The sequence below is a fragment of the Coregonus clupeaformis genome, chromosome 18 (genome assembly GCF_020615455.1).
Source record: "Coregonus clupeaformis isolate EN_2021a chromosome 18, ASM2061545v1, whole genome shotgun sequence".
Taxonomy (NCBI): domain Eukaryota; kingdom Metazoa; phylum Chordata; class Actinopteri; order Salmoniformes; family Salmonidae; genus Coregonus; species Coregonus clupeaformis.
In genome coordinates, this window is record NC_059209.1 from 4172319 (window position 1) to 4183490 (window position 11172).

An 11172-nucleotide genomic window follows, 5' to 3' on the forward strand; every position below is an offset into this window, starting at 1 on the left:
TTTTTTTTTGTGTGTGTCGTGTGTGCATGCCCGTACGTGCATGTGTTTTTAGCTGAGTCAGAAAGCCTTAAGGTGATGCACCTCTCAACTCCTGCCATCTTCACTCCCGAAATAGGCCTACTACACAATGCCTCCCTCCCTCTGCCCTCTGCCCTCCCTACCTACAAACCGCCCTCCCTTCCCTCACTAAGGGCCCGATCCCGACTTAGGAAATCTATTCCTGTTTTACACACTTCTCAGTAGTTGGTATTCAGACTGATCTTGTTAGTTAGCTTTTATTCAGACTGATCTTGTTAGCTAACTTTTCCATATTCTGTTTGGTATCTTTCTTACCATTATATGGGTATTTTTCGTTTCAATGTGAGTTCAACCATCATTTAGATAGTTTAACCAACACCCATCTATTTTTGTGACTACCTGGACCTAGCATTTGTTTTTTAAGCACTGAAACCAAACCATATGATTTGAATGAATAGTATTTTAATAAACATGAAAAGGTGAATGTAAGAAGCGCTCATCATTTCAAATAGGCTACATGTCTTATTAAACAGCCTATAAACACTCTAAATAGGTCAGGCGCCAGACAGGGAGCCTAAGAAGGCACGAAAATCAATTATTTAGGCTATTTTATTTACATTATTTCAAGGCTATAGCCTACAAAGAAATACATTGTGAAGCATTTGCGAGTGCGACACAATAGGCTGGTAGGGAGTCTGGGACATTAAGCACTCAGCTTTTAAACAACATTTTGTTGTATTAAATCATTATAGTCTATACATTGCACATATAGGCTGTGACTTACTTAGAATTAAATACAAATTATTAGGCTCAGTCTACATTGCCTTTCAATTCATTTTTAGAAACACCAGTTTGGCCAAAGTCTGTGGCTTCAGGCTCATGCGATGCTGCCTGGAGAGCCGGCCAGCAGCTGAGAAAATCCTCTCCGTGCTTGCAGGCCAATGGGGATACTAAACACTCTTTTGGCCACTCTTGTCAGGCTGGGCAGAGATGCTGTTATTTTTTTCAAAGGTTTTTAGGCAAATAACCCAATCAAAACGGAAAGATCCTTAAAAGTGGGAATATGCCAGGCCATTCGCCCAAAATCAATTATGACCTGTTGTATAGATAATAGAACAAAAATGAAGGAAACTTTTAAGAAATCAGATTTTTAGTTTATAAATACTTTGCTACAATTACACACTTAGTTATCTACCCACCTCATTCCTTACTTTTAGCATGTGCACGTAGTAAGTACCCCATCATGCTTTTGGGACATGTGTATTTTCAGATTCCACAATTATTCTTTAGTTGTGGACATTACATCACCACACTCCCTCTCTTGGTCCTCATCTTTGTAAGTCATCTTGATTTAGCACCTGTGTGTTTTTATCAGTTTCTTTACGAAAATATTTAGTGAACTCCATGACAGTAGCTAAAGCAAGGGGCTATAGCAGCACACAAGTAGACGACAAATGCATGCTGGGCCGGCATGCCCTGAGCTGGTGAAGTGAGCGCTACTTGGAGCGCTATTGGCGCGAAAGTGGAGCGCTCGAGAAGGCGGATCCTCCAGCATTTGAGATACTGGTCTGGACAGCAAAAACACTTTAAAGGGCCAATCCCCACTTTAAAAAATAACAACGCCTTACCCCGCCTTTGTTTTGGTAAAAAGTTTGAGGGCTGGGCCTGAATGAATGCAACCACTCTCAAATTCATGGACAGAGCTATGGATGCAAGGACTGACCATCCATGATATCAAATTATAGTTTTAATCATGTTTTGAGGCTATACAGTGTTTGTTTACATTTACATTGTTTTACTCCAATGTTTGTTAAACTATCTTATATTTCTGATGGGGCACGACAGTAGAACTAAGCTCACTAAGCATTTATAAGTTATAGTCTTCTAGAATCAATGGGTATATACTGTATCATTAATTTATAAGTCCAAAATGGATGTAGCAGCTGCAGATTGCCCCTTTGAAGCCATTTTTCTTAGTTTCACTGAGTTATTGCTCTTTGCATTTGTAGGACAGTTCTGTGCTCATGTGGCTGACCTGCTCTTGTCCTCTGCCTCCTGTCCCTCCTATCGCCATGGGTACACCTTCCTGAAAACAATGGCACTGTACTTAGCTTCAACCTCTGACAGTTCATGTCCTTAAAGATTAGAATGTTCCAATGTTGCTAGCCAAAAACATTACAAGATCGCAAAAGGTAACACATCCATCCAGGGTTGCCATCAAACAGATACAATATGTCACATTTCTGGTTGTTTCCTGCTTGTAGCAGGATGCATTTACAGGAATCCTTTTCTCTAACTATAAGTCATGGAGTGTAATGTAAGTAAAGGTGTCCTTGGATGAATGTCAACAAGATGCATGACCAGCATTGTTAAAAGAACTATGTTTTATTTCAGTCTGACCATACTAGTTCACGCCCAAAAAGAAGACAGTGTTCAAATGAAGTCCATGAAGAGTTATTAGTATTATGAACACAGATATTGTCGTCAAGTAGCTGCCCTTCCCCTTAATCCTCCTGTGTCTTGCATCCTACTGTTCACTGATTATTAAACTGTTCATAAACATCCAAAAAAAATTAAATCTCAGTCAAATCCAAAGTAGAAGTGTGAGATGTTTGATGTCCTTTTTCTGCTATTTTCTAATTAGTTTAATGAATAACATGAATAACATTAGGCTGCTGCTTGTGTCACATACAGGAATCTCTTCCCAAGCATCGTGCAGACCCCGTGCACAGAGACATGGCCCCTCTCCATCTCCCCTCTCACTTCCTCTTCAGAGAGGCCACTGTTGAACAGACCTGGAGTGGCCACTACCATCACTCTCCTCCCACCACACAGCTCACTCTCTCTCTCCTCTCACTCTTCAGGGGTCAGTGAAGTTGACACCGGATTCAAACACCTCTCGGCCCAGAACGGTGTTACCTACTGCACTCTTCCCCTGTTCCCTGCTCTGTCCAGGCCAGCCAGGACAAGTCTCAGGTCATGGATCATTCCATCTCCTGAGAGAAAGAGATACACAGGGTTTGTGACCAGTAGAACTGTATACAATGTGTGAGGTAAGACTTTGAAGAAACACTGAAAATTTAAATAATGATTGAATGACATAGCAGGAAGATTAAAGGTGTATAAGCAAGTCCACTCCTCTCTACCAACTTCTAATGTGTGATTGATTTGATTCATCTTGTTATTATGGGTGCACAATTGCTATGATATATTCAAATCAAATCAAATTTTTATTACATCTACTGTACGGATGTAGGATCTTAATTTGATCACTCTTTTGTTGCTAAGAATTTTCCTGTACAGCAGGAAATGCAAACTTTTAGTGTATTCAAGGTATAAAAAAGCTTCTAGAATGTGTCATTTCCACTTTAGAATGTCAGACTTGATTTGCCCTACTGAAAACCCCTACTTTTTTTTTTCCATTAGTTATAATCCACATAATAATTCTCATTTCCTGTTGCTGAAGGATTAATTTCCTGCTGTAACAAACTGGCTCAAATTAAGATCCTTCATCTGTATACTAGAGAGCTGCATTCCTGCGGGATCCCCGTGCCCCGACATGATCAAGGCTGCTTGGTTGGCATTTTTCATGCTGCAGACAGGAACGGGCAGTAAGACAGACTACTTCGGGATGAATATTTTTTTGTTGTCCTGCAGATTATTTAAAGATTGGCTTTCAGTTTTTTATACGTTATCACTGCACGTGCTGCCAACACACCCACCCCACACCCCTCGGCGGGCCCCCAGTCATACACACACACCCCATCCCCACACATAAACCCTGACCCTACACAACCTACCTTGACACAGGCAGTAGTGCTGACACATAACATTGGCAGTACAGGACATGGTCCCCTTCCTCTGGTTAAACCAGTTCATGTTTAAAACAAATACAACATGTAAAAACACCACTGGAGATACAACTCACCACTATAACTGTTCCTCTGTCTGGAGATACAACTCACCACTATAACTGTTCCTCTGTCTGGAGATACAACTCACGACTATAACTGTTCCTCTGTCTGGAGATACAACTCACCACTATAACTGTTCCTCTGTCTGGAGATACAACTCACCACTATAACTGTTCCTCTGTCTGGAGATACAACTCACCACTATAACTGTTCCTCTGTCTGGAGACACAACTCACCACTATAACTGTTCCTCTGTCTGGAGATACAACTCACCACTATAACTGTTCCTCTGTCTGGAGACACAACTCACCACTATAACTGTTCCTCTGTCTGGAGATACAACTCACCACTATAACTGTTCCTCTGTCTGGAGATACAACTCACCACTGTAACTGTTCCTCTGTCTGGAGAAACAACTCACCACTGTAACTGTTCCTCTGTCTGGAGATACAACTCTGACCAATTAAACAGCGCCGGAGAAGATGGCTGCCGTTTTACAGCCCTCTAACCAATTGTACTATTATGTGTGTTTTTCCGCGTTATTTGTAATTTATTTTGTACATAATGTTTATGCCATCGTCTCTTATAACCAAAAAGAGCTTCTGGATATCAGGACAGCGATTACTCACCTCGCATTGGACGAAGACTTTTTCTTCAACGAGTCGGACGCGAAGGATATTCTACAGACACCCGGCAAGGCCCAGATCCCCGTCATTCGCCTGAGGAAGAGACGGAGATATCGTGGACGTAGGTCGGGGTGCCTTGTAAGGATCCGACGGCGAGCGAGTAAACTGCCTCTCCCATCAATACTATTAGCCAACGTTCAATCTTTTGAGAATAAAATTGACGATTTAAGATTACGGTTATCCTACCAACGGGACATTAAAAACTGTAATATCTTATGTTTCACGGAGTCGTGGCTGAACGACAACAATGATACCATTCAGCTAGCAGGCTACACGCTACATCGGCAGGACAGAACGGCTGGCTCCGGTAAGACAAAGGGTGGCGGTCTCTGTATATTTGTAAACAACAGCTGGTGTACAAAATCAAATACTAAGGAAGTCTCGAGGTTTTGCTCGCCTGAGGTAGAGTATCTTATGATAAGCTGTAGACCACACTATTTACCAAGAGAGTTTTCAGCTATATTTTTCATAGCTGTCTATTTACCACCACAAACCAATGCTGGCATTAAGATTGCACTGAATGAGTTGTACAAGGCCATTAATCAACAGGAAAACGCTCATCCAGATGCAGCGCTCCTAGTGGCCGGGGACTTTAATGCAGGGAAACTTAAATCCGTTCTACCTAATTTCTACCAGCATGTCAAATGTGCAACCAGAGGGAAAAAAACTCTAGACCACCTTTACTCCACACACAGAGACGCATACAAAGCTCTCCCTCGCCCTCCATTTGGCAAATCTGACCATAACTCTATCCTCCTGATTCCTGCTTATAAGCAAAAACTGAAGCAGGAAGCACCAGTGATTCGGTTAATAAAAAAGTGGTCAGATGACGCAGATGCCAAGCTACAGGACTGTTTTGCTAGCACAGACTGGAACATGTTCCGGGATTCTTCAGACAGCATTGAGGAGTACACCACATCAGTCACTGGCTTCATCAATAAGTGCATCGATGATGTCGTCCCCCACAGTGACCGTACGTACATACCCCAACCAGAAGCCATGGATTACAGGCAACATCCGCACTGAGCTAAAGGGTAGAGCTGCCGCTTTCAAGGAACGGGACTCTAACCCGGAAGCTTATAAGAAATCCCGCTATGACCTCCGACGAACCATCAAACAGGCAAAGAGTCAATACAGGTCTAAGATTGAATCATACTACACTGGCTCTGACGCTCGTCGGATGTGGCAGGGCTTGAAAACTATTACAGACTACAAAGGGAAGCACAGCCGCGAGCTGCCCAGTGACACAAGCCTACCAGACGAGCTAAACCACTTCTATGCTCGCTTCGAGGCAAGCAACACTGAAGCATGCATGAGAGCACCAGCTGTTCCGGACGACTATGTGATCACGCTCTCCGTAGCCGATGTGAGTAAGACTTTTAAGCAAGTCAACATTCACAAGGCCGCTGGGCCAGACGGATTACCAGGGCGTGTACTCCGAGCATGTGCTGACCAACTGGCAAGTGTCTTCACTGACATTTTCAACATGTCCCTGACCGAGTCTGTAATACCAACATGTTTCAAGCAGACCACCATAGTCCCCGTGCCCAAGAACTCTAAGATAACCTGCCTAAATGACTACCGACCCGTGGCACTGACGTCTGTAGCCATGAAGTGCTTTGAAAGACTGGTCATGGCTCACATCAACAGCATAATCCCAGAAACCCTAGACCCACTCCAATTTGCATACCGCCCCAACAGATCCACAGATGATGCAATCTCTATCGCACTCCACACTGCCCTTTCCCACCTGGACAAGAGGAACACCTACGTGAGAATGCTATTCATTGACTACAGCTCAGCATTCAAATCAAATCAAATCAAATCAAATCAAATCAAATTTTATTGGTCACATGCGCCGAATACAACAAGTGCAGACATTACAGTGAAATGCTTACTTACAGCCCTTAACCAACAGTGCGTTTATTTTAAACAAAAAAAGTAAGAATAAAACAACAACAAAAAAAAGTGTTGAGAAATACAAAGAGCAGAAGTAAAATAAAGTGACAGTAGGGAGGATATATATACAGGGGGGTAACGGTGCAGAGTCAATGTGCGGGGGGCACCGGCTAGTTGAGGTAGTTGAGGTAATATGTACATGTGGGTAGAGTTAAAGTGACTATGCATAAATACTTAACAGAGTAGCAGCAGCGTAAAAAGGATGGGGTGGGGGGCAGTGCAAATAGTCCGGGTAGCCATGATTAGCTGTTCAGGAGTCTTATGGCTTGTGGGTAGAAGCTGTTGAGAAGTCTTTTGGACCTAGACTTGGCACTCCGGTACCGCTTGCCGTGCGGTAGCAGAGAGAACAGTCTATGACTAGGGTGGCTGGAGTCTTTGACAATTTTGAGGGCCTTCCTCTGACACCGCCTGGTATAGAGGTCTTGGATGGCAGGGAGCTTTGCCCCAGTGATGTACTGGGCCGTACGCACTACCCTCTGTAGTGCCTTGCGGTCAGAGGCCAAGCAGTTGCCATACCAGGCGGTGATGCAACCAGTCAGGATGCTCTCGATGGTGCAGCTGTAGAATTTTTTGAGGATCTGAGGACCCATGCCAAATCTTTTTAGTCTCCTGAGGGGGGAATAGGCTTTGTCGTGCCCTCTTCACGACTGTCTTGGTGTGCTTGGACCATGATAGTTCGTTGGTGATGTGGACACCAAGGAACTTGAAGCTCTCAACCTGTTCCACTACAGCCCCGTCGATGAGAATGGGGGCGTGCTCAGTCCTCTTTTTTTCCTGTAGTCCACAATCATCTCCTTTGTCTTGGTCACGTTGAGGGAGAGGTTGTTGTCCTGGCACCACACGGCCAGATCTCTGACCTCCTCCCTATAGGCTGTCTCATCGTTGTCGGTGATCAGGCCTACCACTGTTGTGTCGTCGGCAAACTTAATGATGGTGTTGGAGTCGTGCCTGGCCATGCAGTCATGGGTGAACAGAGAGTACAGGAGGGGACTGAGCACGCACCCCTGAGGCCCCCGTGTTGAGGATCAGTGTGGCAGATGTGTTGTTACCTACCCTTACCACCTGGGGGCGGCCCGTCAGGAAGTCCAGGATCCAGTTGCAGAGGGAGGTGTTTAGTCCCAGGATCCTTAGCTTAGTGATGAGCTTAGAGGGCACTATGGTGTTGAATGCTGAGCTGTAGTCAATGAATAGCATTCTCACGTAGGTGTTCCTCTTGTCCAGGTGGGAAAGGGCAGTGTGGAGTGCGATAGAGATTGCATCATCTGTGGATCTGTTGGGGCGGTATGCAAATTGGAGTGGGTCTAGGGTTTCTGGGATTATGCTGTTGATGTGAGCCGTGACCAGTCTTTCAAAGCACTTCATGGCTACAGACGTCAGTGCCACGGGTCGGTAGTCATTTAGGCAGGTTATCTTAGAGTTCTTGGGCACGGGGACTATGGTGGTCTGCTTGAAACATGTTGGTATTACAGACTCGGTCAGGGACATGTTGAAAATGTCAGTGAAGACACTTGCCAGTTGGTCAGCACATGCTCGGAGTACACGCCCTGGTAATCCGTCTGGCCCAGCGGCCTTGTGAATGTTGACTTGCTTAAAAGTCTTACTCACATCGGCTACGGAGAGCGTGATCACATAGTCGTCCGGAACAGCTGGTGCTCTCATGCATGCTTCAGTGTTGCTTGCCTCGAAGCGAGCATAGAAGTGGTTTAGCTCGTCTGGTAGGCTTGTGTCACTGGGCAGCTCGCGGCTGTGCTTCCCTTTGTAGTCTGTAATAGTTTTCAAGCCCTGCCACATCCGACGAGCGTCAGAGCCAGTGTAGTATGATTCAATCTTAGACCTGTATTGACTCTTTGCCTGTTTGATGGTTCGTCGGAGGTCATAGCGGGATTTCTTATAAGCTTCCGGGTTAGAGTCCCGTTCCTTGAAAGCGGCAGCTCTACCCTTTAGCTCAGTGCGGATGTTGCCTGTAATCCATGGCTTCTGGTTGGGGTATGTACGTACGGTCACTGTGGGGGACGACATCATCGATGCACTTATTGATGAAGCCAGTGACTGATGTGGTGTACTCCTCAATGCTGTCTGAAGAATCCCGGAACATGTTCCAGTCTGTGCTGGCAAAACAGTCCTGTAGCTTGGCATCTGCGTCATCTGACCACTTTTTTATTAACCGAATCACTGGTGCTTCCTGCTTCAGTTTTTGCTTATAAGCAGGAATCAGGAGGATAGAGTTATGGTCAGATTTGCCAAATGGAGGGCGAGGGAGAGCTTTGTATGCGTCTCTGTGTGTGGAGTAAAGGTGGTCTAGAGTTTTTTTCCCTCTGGTTGCACATTTGACATGCTGGTAGAAATTAGGTAGAACGGATTTAAGTTTCCCTGCATTAAAGTCCCCGGCCACTAGGAGCGCTGCATCTGGATGAGCGTTTTCCTGTTGATTAATGGCCTTGTACAACTCGTTCAGTGCAATCTTAATGCCAGCATTGGTTTGTGGTGGTAAATAGACAGCTATGAAAAATATAGCTGAAAACTCTCTTGGTAAATAGTGTGGTCTACAGCTTATCATAAGATACTCTACCTCAGGCGAGCAAAACCTCGAGACTTCCTTAGTATTTGATTTTGTACACCAGCTGTTGTTTACAAATATACAGAGACCGCCACCCTTTGTCTTACCGGAGCCAGCCGTTCTGTCCTGCCGATGTAGCGTGTAGCCTGCTAGCTGAATGGTATCATTGTTGTCGTTCAGCCACGACTCCGTGAAACATAAGATATTACAGTTTTTAATGTCCCGTTGGTAGGATAACCGTAATCTTAAATCGTCAATTTTATTCTCAAAAGATTGAACGTTGGCTAATAGTATTGATGGGAGAGGCAGTTTACTCGCTCGCCGTCGGATCCTTACAAGGCACCCCGACCTACGTCCACGATATCTCCGTCTCTTCCTCAGGCGAATGACGGGGATCTGGGCCTTGCCGGGTGTCTGTAGAATATCCTTCGCGTCCGACTCGTTGAAGAAAAAGTCTTCGTCCAATGCGAGGTGAGTAATCGCTGTCCTGATATCCAGAAGCTCTTTTTGGTTATAAGAGACGATGGCATAAACATTATGTACAAAATAAATTACAAATAACGCGGAAAAACACACATAATAGTACAATTGGTTAGAGGGCTGTAAAACGGCAGCCATCTTCTCCGGCGCTGTTGACGAATGCTATCAACACCATAGTGCCCTCTAAGCTCATCACTAAGCTAAGGATCCTGGGACTAAACACCTCCCTCTGCAACTGGATCCTGGACTTCCTGACGGGCCGCCCCCAGGTGGTAAGGGTAGGTAACAACACATCTGCCACACTGATCCTCAACACGGGGGCCCCTCAGGGGTGCGTGCTCAGTCCCCTCCTGTACTCTCTGTTCACCCATGACTGCATGGCCAGGCACGACTCCAACACCATCATTAAGTTTGCCGACGACACAACAGTGGTAGGCCTGATCACCGACAACGATGAGACAGCCTATAGGGAGGAGGTCAGAGATCTGGCCGTGTGGTGCCAGGACAACAACCTCTCCCTCAACGTGACCAAGACAAAGGAGATGATTGTGGACTACAGGAAAAAAAAGAGGACTGAGCACGCCCCCATTCTCATCGACGGGGCTGTAGTGGAACAGGTTGAGAGCTTCAAGTTCCTTGGTGTCCACATCACCAACGAACTATCATGGTCCAAGCACACCAAGACAGTCGTGAAGAGGGCACGACAAAGCCTATTCCCCCTCAGGAGACTAAAAAGATTTGGCATGGGTCCTCAGATCCTCAAAAAATTCTACAGCTGCACCATCGAGAGCATCCTGACTGGTTGCATCACCGCCTGGTATGGCAACTGCTTGGCCTCTGACCGCAAGGCACTACAGAGGGTAGTGCGTACGGCCCAGTACATCACTAGGGCAAAGCTCCCTGCCATCCAAGACCTCTATACCAGGCGGTGTCAGAGGAAGGCCCTCAAAATTGTCAAAGACTCCAGCCACCCTAGTCATAGACTGTTCTCTCTGCTACCGCACGGCAAGCGGTACCGGAGTGCCAAGTCTAGGTCCAAAAGACTTCTCAACAGCTTCTACCCACAAGCCATAAGACTCCTGAACAGCTAATCATGGCTACCCGGACTATTTGCACTGCCCCCCACCCCATCCTTTTTACGCTGCTGCTACTCTGTTAAGTATTTATGCATAGTCACTTTAACTCTACCCACATGTACATATTACCTCAACTACCTCAACTAGCCGGTGCCCCCGCACATTGACTCTGCACCGTTACCCCCCTGTATATATAGCCTCCCTACTGTCACTTTATTTTACTTCTGCTCTTTGTTTTTCTCAACACTTTTTTTTTTTGTTGTTGTTTTATTCTTACTTTTTTTGTTTAAAATAAACGCACTGTTGGTTAAGGGCTGTAAGTAAGCATTTCACTGTAATGTCTGCACTTGTTGTATTCGGCGCATGTGACCAATAAAATTTGATTTGATTTGATTTGATTTGTTGCATTGTGCATAAGAACAGCCCTTAGCCGCGGTATATTGGCCACATACCACATCTCCTCAGGCCTTATTGCTTAAGTA